The sequence below is a fragment of the Rosa chinensis genome, chromosome 4, assembly GCF_002994745.2.
Source record: "Rosa chinensis cultivar Old Blush chromosome 4, RchiOBHm-V2, whole genome shotgun sequence".
Classification (NCBI taxonomy): Eukaryota; Viridiplantae; Streptophyta; class Magnoliopsida; order Rosales; family Rosaceae; genus Rosa; species Rosa chinensis.
The window spans coordinates 59,282,758-59,295,747 of record NC_037091.1 but is presented as its reverse complement, the minus strand read 5'-3'; positions in this window follow the sequence as shown (position 1 = coordinate 59,295,747).

Below are 12,990 nucleotides of genomic sequence, written 5' to 3'. Positions count from 1 at the left end.
GGCTTCTCCTGGAGGCCCTAAGTTGAAACAGAAGTCTTTCCTATTTATGAGGAAAAATTGGAATTCTTTTCCCGAAGCGGTAGCTAGAACGGTATAGCTCTTTGATTCGGCAGGATAAAGTGTGGAAGGTCGTTTATATAGGGGATTGGTAGATATACATATGCTCTAAAACGTTATTATATAAAGAGAGGAGAATGAGTACAAAACTGAATGCGTTGTTTGGTCAGATTAAACGAAACTTTAAGGACAGCATCAGAGACATGATCAGCTAACCAGTTTTGACGTGTAGCTATTCATGCATTGACTGTTAGCTAGCTTACTTAGCTCTAAAAGAAGCTCTAATTTGGTTGCTTGGTTCACCAACATAAGCGTATTGGAAACCTATTCATCTCTTTGCTTGTTGCCTTGTTGGTATGTAATTTCACCTCAACTTCTCATGATCAGCCATCTCTATGTGTGACCTTGCTAGCGGCTAACTAATATAGCCATATTGGGATTGTTTGATGTAATGATGAACAGAGAGGAGACTTTCATTTTGTATTAGGTTGTTGTGAATACTGATTATATAGTCAAATTAATTGTAAAAATTGAATATTGGAAATAAAATAATCCCAAATTGCTGGAGGTGACTTCTACTTGAAGAAATTCTGGGGATGTTGGATGTATGTAAATGGGGGATATATATCGGGAATCAAAATACGCAAGCATGTTGTATTGGGGAGTGGGAATGGAAATGATGAGAAATTAGGGCAGTGAGATTGTTTACTGCAACTAGACAACTAGGGTTTGCTAATTAATTACTTTAATCTTACGTGCAAGTTATGTACGTACGTGCAAGGGTATATACAGCTTTTATTGATGATTAGATTAAGTTATCCGAATCTATGTTTGATCTTATAGAGTTTTTGGTAGAATTAGCCAGTTTCCAACTATGAGAAAAATTGAAATTATCAGAGAGAATATCTCTAAAAAAAACTCAAATTTTTTGAAAAGTGAATTCATTGAAACTTTAACGATTACAATCGTTTAGAATAGCATCCCGAAAAAACTTGGGAGCAAACACAAGCCATAAATGACTTGAAGCTAGAGCAAACCAGAAGGTGTACTACACCAATAGTCATATACAATACAATATTGCACTGAATCACTTATAGAGAAACTAGCAAACAACTTAAGGTAAATTCTCAGCCTCTTCAAGATAATTACCAACAATGAGACAATTGCCACGACCTTGAGATTTGGAGACAAAACCATTAGAATATGCAATCCGAGTATGCAAGAGATCGATAGACCAATCAAAACTATATTCGTCCCAGCACAAGTATCACTGTTTGTCAGGCACGCAATTGTGGTACTCATAGTAATATTATATTGAGAATCCTTATAAAATGTAGAGATGAGAAACCTACCTGCACATAAACACGGTACACCCGAAATTATATGGATAACACAATTGATCAAACAGATACCCAAACCACCTCCTGGGTCCCAAATCCTTGTAGAACTCAAGCCCAAATGAACTCCACCATAGGCCCACAGGCAGCCTAGCCATATCGCCCAGTTTTCTAATCTGGACACCCAAACGCTGGGCACCCATATATGAGTTACCGCCACCATCACCTCCGATGTCGACCATATCTACACCTTCGCCATCCTGCCTCCCAGAATCACCGCGCCCAGGAGTGCAGGCCTCCTACCTCACGTTGTAACCAACAACCTCATATCCAAATGTTGACAACCAAGGCCAAAAAATCTCCCCAGGACGGACGTCTCAACCTTCATCATCAACCTCGTCGTGCTGACTTCTGGTGGTCTACCCCACCGCCACAGCATACGATCAACATCACTAAGATTCCATCTTCTCATCAATTCCACAAATTTCAAAGGAAAAGCCCAAGCATCAATAACTTCATCACCATTAAATTTGGGTAAAAGTGGGGAGCCATAAATCAGGCTAGCCATAATTGCTTTATAGCAATTTGTGGCTTGTTCTTGTTACTCATATTTCTCTTCACTTTGTTCTTCTTTAAATTATGTATATTGATGTTTGTTTGATGATGGGTAGTGAGTAATTTTGTTGTTGGGGGCTAGGGTTGTGTGTCATAGTCCAAATCTTGTGTAAAAGATGCTTAATTTAATGTAATTATGCAATTTTCATATGATGGATGTTTATATCTATTTTTGTTGAGTTAAAATGCATGTCTAGGAGCCTAGTCAACTCTAGGGTGTGTATTTTGAGCATGTCTAGGATAGAGTTAGAGGCTTGACCCCCTCTAATTCCTAAGCTAGAAACCTTCAATTTGGTATTCGAGGGGTTATAAGCATGGTGATTTACACCCGTTGCGTGAATGAGCGGGTAGGTCGCTTAGTAGTCTAATTCCTCGATCTTTAGGTCTCTTGATGTGAATTAGGGACCCTTGAACCGGTTCTAATTCATACCAAGTGAGTTCCTACGACCCTTGAACCGGAGTAGGAATATCATGAAAGGGAATTTCGGTCCTTGAGCATTGAACCGCCTTGGATACGACTACTGTCAAAGTAGGAAATTTGCATCTACATTAGATTAGCTTCTGACACATGAGATTTGGGTGAAGGAACCTCCCTAGCACCCGACATTCTCATTATATTGTTCACACTTTTCTAGTTTAATTTCCTTGCATTTTTATTAATTGCTTTGCATTTTATTACTTTTTATTAAGTTTAAATCATCTATCAAACGTTAAATCAATCGACTCATTTGTGTATACCCATCTTGAGGCTACAAGTTAGTGGCTTTGAATAGGCTTGGTGTGAGCTAAGCTGAGCATTGTCAAGGTTTGGTGCCTTGATTGTTTATAATTTTTATTTTACTTTTTATTTTTCTTGTGTGCTTTTAGTATCCTACTGTCAATTATCTTGGTTAGCTAGGTCCAACACTTAATCCCGGAAGTACGATAAACTAAGGTCCAAATACTTTCCTTACTTGACACGATTCGTACATTTGCGAGAGAATATGATTCAAGTCATTTATTAAAATGAGTCTACAAGTAAAAAACAACCTAAATAACTAGATAGTTAAATTCAACCTGTAGGCTAAAACAACCAAACTAAAAAACACTAAATTTTCTCATTGCTTTTAGAGCAAGGGAAAGTAGAATCACTTTTCACATGATATATAAGCTAAACAGGGGTGTGGCTATTGATCGAAGTGTATAATTCTAACATTGTAAAGATCATAGGTTCGATTCTCACTGACATATGTAAGGGTGGGGTGAGCCAAGGGTTTAAAAAAAAAAAAAATTTGATCGAAGTGTATATTTAGTCACTCAACTTGCTTTCAGTCTAAATAGAAATAATTTTGTTTCTTTCTTTTCTTCAGAATGTAATTCATGTAATAGTTCATTGGAGATTTGGAGTAATTTTGTTTTGGGTCCTTGACTAAAAGCACCAAAATGAGCCAAAGTTATCTCACTTACCCCAACAACATATTTTTATTCCCCACTACCCAATTTAACATAAAAAGACAATTTTATCCTCGGTCAAATTAATAAATTACACCATATGCCATCGAGTTCTCTCTCCTCTCTCTCCTCTCTCCCCTCCTATCCGACTCTCTCTACTCTCCGATCTGACTTTCTCTGTCTCAGCCGGCGATGGTCATGCAACCCAGAAGCCGACGCTCGTGAAGTTGGTGACGAGTTTGTGCAGCCCAGAAGACGGCGGGTAGTTCGTGCAGCCGGCGCCATCGATTGTACAGTCGGCGGCGAGCTCGGAATTCCTTTATGTCACCTCCGTGCAGCTAGCTCGGAGTTTCAGTTCGTGGAGCTAGCTCAGAGTTCGTGCCATCCCTCACCGGCGATGAGTTCATGCTAAAGACAAAAGTCGCCGATCACGAAATCAAAATCGCAGCTCATCTCCGGAGGGATTTGGTGCTCGAGCTCGACCCAGGCTCTCCGGCCCTTGACACAGACCGATGGCAAAGGAGAACATTGATCTGGTATGCCGGTGGAGGAGGAGAACGACGATTGGGTTCCCAGACCACTCTATCTGTTAGGGACTATACTCATTGTGTGCAGTTTCCTTCCATTATGTGCAGTTTCCTTTCCACTCTATCTGTTCAATTTAGCCGTCCCTTAATTAATGACCTAATCTTTGATATATAACTTTATGTGCTCTGTATATTTCAGTGACAATTTTGAAGATGAAACAACAACACCATCAGATCAAACCAGCACAAATACATTGGTTCAATCTGACACAGACACTACTACAATTATGGGCTACAAGGACACCATATAAGGACACTTTTTTTCCAAAGTGTCCTAATATCCCTAAAAAACAGGAGCAATAATTTGTCCGGCCAGCCAAATTTTTTCGTCCAAAGTTAAACTTATTCCCACTTTTGTTTCCCCCCACACACATTCGCACACTACAATTTTGCTCGACCCGCCTCTACTTTTCAGTTGACCTCTCTCTCTCTCTCTCTCTGTGTGCATCTCCTCCTCGTCGAACAAATTGGAGCTCTAAACGCCCAATTTGTTCGTTGTCGTCGTCTCTCCCCAAACCCCCAACCTAGCCTCTGTTCCTAAACACCTCCAACCCCCTTCAAGATGCCATTGAGGAGCTCCAGCGCAGCACCACCAGCCCAGCGGCCATGCGAATGGCGAGTTATGCGTCGCACACGCGATTGGGAACTCTGCCATAGCCTCCGGTATGCTCACTACCTACATCATCCAACCCATCGATATGATCAAGGCGAGTGTTGAAATTCATCAAGATTGTAATTTTTTTAAGATTTGGATTGGACCCATGATTCTAACTCGGGTCTTTGAGCTTAAAATTGGTTTCTTTTGATGGGTTTCAGATCTATGATTTGTTTGGCTCCGTTGATGGAGGAGAGGGTGGCTTTGAAATGGAGGAAGAACAAGGATGTTGTTATGTGGTTTGGGTTGTCTCTGTTTCTGCTTTTTCCTCTTGCTTCGTCACTGAACGGTGAAGGTGGATGATACTATGCTTCTTTTGTTTCTGTTTTTGGTTTTGGGCTTCCATTTTTGAATGTGCCCAGTTTGTGTTTTTAGACCAAAACGTTTAGGATTTTTAGAAACAAACCAGAAATGGAGAGGTGTAATTTGTTTTTGGACTTTTGGGTTTCCGTTTTTGAATGTACCCAGTGTTGTATTTTTAGCCCAACTTTCTGGAAACAAGAGGAAATGAAGAGCTGCAATGTGTTTTCCAAAAGTTTTATGGTTTTTACTTGTGAATTTTCTGTGACAATGTTAGCCTCTCTGTGGCCTGCTTGTGAGTTTCTCTCTCCTCTTTCCCTCTCTCTCTAAAACTGTTATTTGTCTATGTTAATACTGTTAATGATCTCCTACAGCAATTCACTTTATATTGAATTATGTGTTTATGGGTTAGTTTGTTTTAGGAATTTGTCCAGCTTGAATCTTGGCGAAGAGATTTCGCCAGCCCTTGGAGATCTGGGAAACTTGGAATCCATGTATGTTTTATGTCTATTTAAACTATTTTTTTTTTCCTTTTTAATTTTTTTATTTTTTTTGTGTGTTCATACTGTAATAGTCCTGAAGTGGTGTGATGACTCTTTGTTTATTTTCGAATCGTAGAGACTTGCAGGGGAATGAGCTAAGTAGTTAACTGGTCAAATCCCGGATGAGATTGGCAACTGTGCTTCTCTTATGTATCTGTAAGACATCTCTTTCATGTTGACTTTCTTTGTTCATCCTTTTACTTGTTTTCCATTTTGGTTTTGCTAATTCTGTGTTGAAATGCAGGAATTTATCTGACAATAATCCGTCTGGAGACATACCATTCTCGGTTTCAAAGCTTAAGAACCTTGAGGTTTTGTAAGTACTGTTTAATCATAAATTTTGTTTTTGTAGTATGCATGCCTCATAAATTCTTTGAATATTTACAAGTGTAATTTGGTTTGATAATGCAGGAATTTGAAGAACAATCAGTTGACTGGTCCTATCGCTACAACTCTTACCCAAATTCCAAACCTTAGAACTCTGTAAGTCCCCTGCTTTTAATCACATGAATTTCATATTTATGTTAAAAACTTTCTCTCTGAGAACTGACTTTTGGCTGTTGGTATTCCTTTCTATTTGGGACTGATGAGTTTTATTTTTTCTGCTTTGATGCTGTTATGTTTGCAGTGATCTTTCTCGGAACCAGCTCACTGGTGAGATACCAAGGCTAATATCTTGGAATGAAGTTTTGCAGTACCTGTGAGTACCTGAAACAATTATTATTTCATGAATTTCTATGTATTGCATTTGCTCTTGCTTTGATTTGTGTTCTTGATTCAGTAGATTATTTACAATCCTTTGTTTTGTAGCTACTTTACTATATTTGTTAAAAATCCACTATATTTCTGATTCTCTTGGTTGGAATTTGACTTTACAGTGGATTGCGAGGCAACTCTTTGACTAGAGCACTGCCCCCTGATGTGTCAATTAACTAGTCTGTGGTACTTGAAGTCATCTAGTTAATGTACAGGGAAGACATTGCTAGCCAGAGCAATTGCAAGCAACAGAGATGCTAACTTTCTAAAGGTTAGTTATTTGTGTCTGTGGCTTTTATATTGAGGTTTTACTTTTTATGCAACAGTCTGCTTATTATTTTTGTTTGCTCATGTATACAATTACCTGTAAACCTAGGTTGTATCAAGCGCCATTATTGATAAGTTCATTGGTGAAAGTGCAAGATTGATAAGGGAAATGTTTGGTTATGCTTGTGATCACTAGGTTTGGGCATGAAATTTGTTCAGTATTTTCTCTGCATATTACCGTTAAAAAGCATACCTTGTTTTTTGACTTCATGTCTAGCCCTGTATCATTTTTATGGACGAGATTGATGCTATTGGTGGACGGCATTTTAGCAAATGGACCAGTGCGGATTGTGAAATCCAGCGAACACTCATAGAGTTACCTAACCAGTTAGATGGATTTGATCAACTTGGGAAGGTACTTGAGTCCTTATTGATCTTGTTGGTTATTCACATTAAATGGATGCAAAGTTATTTATCTGGTCAATCCTTCAACTTTGGTTATCTGTGGATGTATTTGCTAAGATTGTATAGCTATGTTTGTTTTTGTATTACATTATCTATTAATCCTTCAACTTTGCAAGCAAGAACCATGCCTTAATCTTATCACATGTCACTTGTCTCTTGTCTTCAGAAGATCTGAACATCTTTCATGAGGTGACAACTATCACAAGGTACTATTTGAACATCTTCTATTTTATTAAATTTGGGACATTTTGTGGATGAAAGAAATGCGATGCCAGAAGATATGGTTGTTGACAGAACCCGCCCTGGATTTCACCTTGAAAATCCAAAGTGGCCCTGCGGGGTCCACTTCAGAACAAATTCTACCAAAAATTTGACGAAACTCTCTCTAAAAGTGGACTACCCAAAAACCTGTAAAAAGACAATTACACTTCTAAAATAATTCACCCTTATTCTTCCAGAGCCACCCTGCTCCCTATATCACAACATCTCCCATTTCACAAACAATTCTCAACTTAAGAATATTAATCTCATAGGTTATCAGAGCAATCTAAGGTACAAGTGTACAAGAGAATAGAATACCAGATAAAGGACCGATACTTTTATAATGTGGAAGCTATGACAGTTATGCCTCAACCCCATATACGCTCGACCTCAAGCTAAATTGGCCTGCAAACTGGGTATTTAAAACCGAAGGGCCCGGGGGAAAAAATTTAAAAAATCGTTAGAGTGAGTGGACGAAAATTAAATAATTTCAAATGAATAAGTAAAACTTAATGCTTTCCCAAGTTATTCTCTAAAACCTCGCATGCAGTAACAATTTTGGAAATACTTTCAATCATCATCTTTACTGCAATCTTAATCACGTAAAAATAGAGTATCTTGCAATCTCTTAAAATCTCATCCTCAATCCTTTTTAAAACATAATTTTCAAGTGGTTCGTTTGATAAGTAGAAAGGACTGCTGTCTAGTCATCTTATGCCATCAGGGGGGGACTACCACCCAAATGACACATCGGAAAGGACTGTCAACCGGATTAGGAGGCAGTGGATAGAAGGGACTGCCAACTAACTACCTCATGTCATCTGGAATGGACTGCCAACCAAGTGACTCACCGAAAGGAACTGCCAACCGGGATGTAGTCTGGAATGGACTGCCAACTAGACTATTACCTAGAAGGGACTGTCAACTAGGTAATATATGCATGCGTTGAAGATAGCCTCCTCAATAAACTGGAAACAACCTCTTTCAATTACTTGCTTTAAAAAAAAACTTGATATTACTTCAATAAATCATTAATAAATCACCGAAAGCATAACTCAGGATTATCTCGCTAACTCAAACCTCAATATCTCAATAAATCCTCGAAAGCATATATCAAATACTCTGTAAATCAATAAATGCTTTCGGAAAGAAAACTCAATCTAACTTCAAGGCTGATAAGTGCGGAGCTCAAAATTCAATAAATCTCGATAATTCAATCATGCTCAAATATTCGATGAAACATTCGTACTCGTGAATCCTCATAAAAACCGATATTCGAAATCAATTGTTCTCATAATATTTTCTTAATCAGTCACTTCCCGAAAATCATTTCCCCACTCAATAACTCATAAATAATAAAATAAATAGCTTGAAAAATCTATTGAAAGCCCTCAGGAAGGAATCCACTAAAAAATCCCGTAACTCATAGAGCATAATAAATCTCAAGAAATCAAGCTCATAAAATCATAACACTCAATAATTCAAATAATAAATTAAACCTCAATCGGAAAAATAATAATAAACTGCATGCACATTTAATTTAAAATAAATGTCCACTCACAGTACTATTTAGGCGATCACGCATACGAGTTCTTTCATCGAGCAATAGCTCGTTATATCGCCCTGTACACAATTATAATTCATGAATAACGATTCGGCAATTAAATACGATTCCTAAAATCAAATCCTCATAATCACATCTTCAGTTCTTCTCGGATTCAACCCAAATTATACCGCTAATACCAATTCGTTAATTTAAAGGTTCCAAGGCAGAACCGAGAGATATCCGACGGTCGGATTCTCGTAAATCGGTAATGAAAATTCTAAATTCTGAAAATTTCATAATCAACACAACTTTTCTTCAATTCCAACCAAATTCACATTTACGAGCTCTACATCAATTATAGGATTTAATTGGCTAAAAATCGAAGTCAGAAAACTGCCCTACGTGCCTCCACGCTCCGGTGGCCACCAAATTTTAGCAGCAGCAACATCACAACAGACCCAACAAGTTTCTCAACTACAGCACATTCCAATTTTACCTTTAAGTGCTCGAAATTGGCTGGTGAAGAAAACCCAGAAAATCCAAGAACCCTAGGATCGGGTTTTGGTCGATTCTTACTCTACACTGCAAATCATGGCTCAAGGCTAGGGGGAAAATGATCCTTGGTGAAAACAGCACCTTCGACGCCGGTTAGGTGGTCGGAGACGGTCGGAATAGCCGGAAATCGACGAAACTTCCAAATTGCTACAGTGAGCTTCACGGCTCAAATCCGAGCTCCTTCGGCCGAGTCATCGAAAAACACCACCGCAGGTGTGACAAGGAGGAGGAAGCGAGCTTGCCGGTGCCCAGATTCCGTCGTGGGTGGCCAGAGGAGTAAGAAATCGGTGAAGGAAAAATCGGACCGAAGAGGAGGAAAGGATCGGGGGAGAGGAGAGAGAAAACTCAGTAAGTTTCCGAAAATGGAAACTTACCACAGTAGTTTCCACCTTTTATAGAAACTTACTATGAATAGTAACTTTCATATTTCGCTTATAACTTTCGCATACGAACTCCAATTGTTACGTACCACATATGCACGCGCTCGGTTTAATGTCCTCTACAACTTTAATGAAGAACATTTTCTCAAATTTTGACCCGACCAAAAAGTCAACTTTTAGGGCCACTACAAGTACTGAAACGACAGTAAGAGTGAAAGTAAAGGTCGTTTACCGTCCAAATGACTAGTAAACCGGTGAATTCAGGTTCGGGACGTTACAGTTGTTTCCATTGCAGACCATGAATCATATTTTTATTGTCAATACTGATTTTGGTTTTAGAATGTTATGGTGCACTGTGAAGTCGTTAATTGACCCAAGACAATTGCCAAGATTAATGTCAGTATATCTTTTTGGGTTCTAATTTTAGCCATATGAATTTGCTTTTCACCTTGGCACTTTCGTATAAAAACACAAGTACATGGAAATAATTGCAGGCTTGATATTAGCTTTTAATTTTTGGTTGCTGATGAGTTTGTTGTTTGTGTAGTTTGCAAGTACTGAATAATTGATATTTTTTTGCTTTGCATTTCAAGGGGTCTTTACTGATCGAGCTTATTCAGCATATGCAAGTACAAGGTGTGTCGGTCTGGTTTCTTTGATGCCTCTCTTGTTGGTCCTTTTCTTGCTGCTGTTTGAGAATTATTAAAGAGATGTAAAGAAGATGAGTTTGCCCTTTGAATTATCAAGATAGAATGACATTGTTCATGTTGCTGAGATGATCAAGTGGAATATGTGCAATCTAACCTGGTTTAGTTTACATTTGAGTTGTTATCTCGTATGTTATTCATGATGTGATCTGTTCATATACTTGTTGAACTGTTTTGGTTGTTTTTCTGCTTTGATTTCTGGGCTTCATGAAGCCGAAGCAATGTTAATGTGACTTTTTACTACATGTAGGTATCAATGGCATCTAGGAAGTGATTGAAAGAAGAAAGGGGAAATTGTCAATATTAGTTCTGATGCAGCTCACCTTCCTTCTTTGCCTCTATACACTCTTTATTCTACAATCAAAGCATAAGTTTTCCTAACGATCATTTAATTTGTTTCAAGCATATTTTCCTTCTTGGATTAAAAATATCTTAACTGCATCAGCATGCTACTCAACTTGCTAGTTACACCATGATACTACACTTTTTTTTTGTTTGAAAGTATGAACTCAGGACCCATCCTTTCAAACTCTTCTCTACCAATTTATTCTATTTGATCATTTCACCGCTTCATGAATTAATTTTGTTTCCATTTATGTTTGCAATTAAGCAAACCAGAATTATATGTAGTCTTGTACAGGGTCAGTATCCATGTTACCTGTATAAAATATTACATAATATGCGATACTTAATTGTTGCCTTTAGCATATACTATTGTCTCATAATGGATGTTAGATATCCACTGGATGCATGAAGAATGACTTGTTTGAGTTCAAAATTTACAATTGCTGGTTAGATAATATATCAACTCCTGAATTTTTTTTTTTTTTTAATCAAAACAAGGCTGGAACTGGGGTTGATGGAAAAGCTGGAAAAAGACTTTATTGGCTTGTTTGGTTAGGTTCTTATTTTGGCAAGGATAAATCATTGGAGTTCATGCAACTCTGGATCTGTTCAAGGTTGATAGAACATACCTAATGAGAAAGTTAGTATTATAGTAACGGCACTTTCTAATTTCATTGTGCAGTTGGTTCTCTTTAGAACGGATCTTAATCTGTATACATATTGAATTAGTGTATTTTGGTGAATAAGATATTCCTTTTAGCGCTTTTAAGAATGCTTGCGATATATATTTTTTTGGATGATTTTCAACATTTAAGGACCCGGTTTATGTGTCTTCGTAAGGTAAAGAGGACACAATTTCTTGATATGAGAACATATTTTATGTGTTCTCTGTTGGGTCCAAGGACACTTACTTTGGACTTTAAGGACACAGTTTAGGTATCCTAGTAAGGCAAAGAGGACACAATTTCTTGATATGAGAACAGATTTTATGTGTCCTCTATTAGATACAAGGACACTTGCTTTATATTTTAAGGACACGGTTTAGGTGTCCTAGTAAGGTAAAGAGGACACATTTTTCCTGATATGATAACACAATTTAAGTGTCCTCTATTGGATACAAGCACACCTGATTTGGCCTTTTAAGGACATAGTTTAAGTGTCCTAGTAGGGAAAAGATGACTCTTTTCCAGTGTCCTTATATCCAGTTTTATATTGGTGAGAATACCTTACCTAGCTACTTCTGCTCTGCAATCTTATGCTTTTTGTCATGCTATGTAACTTTTTGTGATATGGATCATTCTTTTTTTTTTTTGTAATGCTAACAGTCTTTGAAAAATAATGTCATGCTGTGTACATATAAGCACTGGTTGTCAGGACCATTCTCAATTTTTTTTTTTTTTGTAATATTAATAGTCCCTGAGAAACAATCAATCAAAACAGCAGACATTTTGTACAATCTATTGATCAATGTACATAAAAGTTTTTTTACTATTCTTCTTTGTTTTCATTCGTTTTTTTTCTTTGTTGCAACAATACATCAATTATTATTGCAACTAAAAGACCCGCAGCATAGCGCGGGCCTTTGTACCTAGTTAAATCTATATACGAATAATGAATCAGCTACTAGCTAGCTTATAATAAAGATGTACATATACACACACAGTACAGTGGTAGGTAAAGCTCAGTTTGCAATTTGGTTATGTTAAATTAATGGGGAAATATCACTAATGGTCACTGAGTTATGACTTATTCGACACTTAACTCACTGTATTTTCAACAATATCACTTAACTCACTCAGTTTTACATCCGTCTTTCACTTAACTCACTGCCGTTAATTCTACCGTTAGAAGCCGTTAAAATTGAGGGTATATTTGTCAAAACACTTCAAAATCATTTTTAACTTAAAAAAACTACATTTATTAGATTTTTTTAATTTCTGAAATTTCTAATAAAAAATAAATTTTTTAACTTAAATATAATTTGAAAAAAAAATTGTCTTTTTTAAATAAAAAAAAAGTTAGAAATGCATTTTTTTAGTGTTTAGAAAATATACCCTCAATTTATATTTATTAGATTTTTTTCAATTTTTTAAATTTATGAGATTTCTAATAAAAAATGATTTTTTTAACTTAAATATAATTTGAAAAAAAAATTGTCTTTTTTTTTTAAGTTAGAAATGCTTT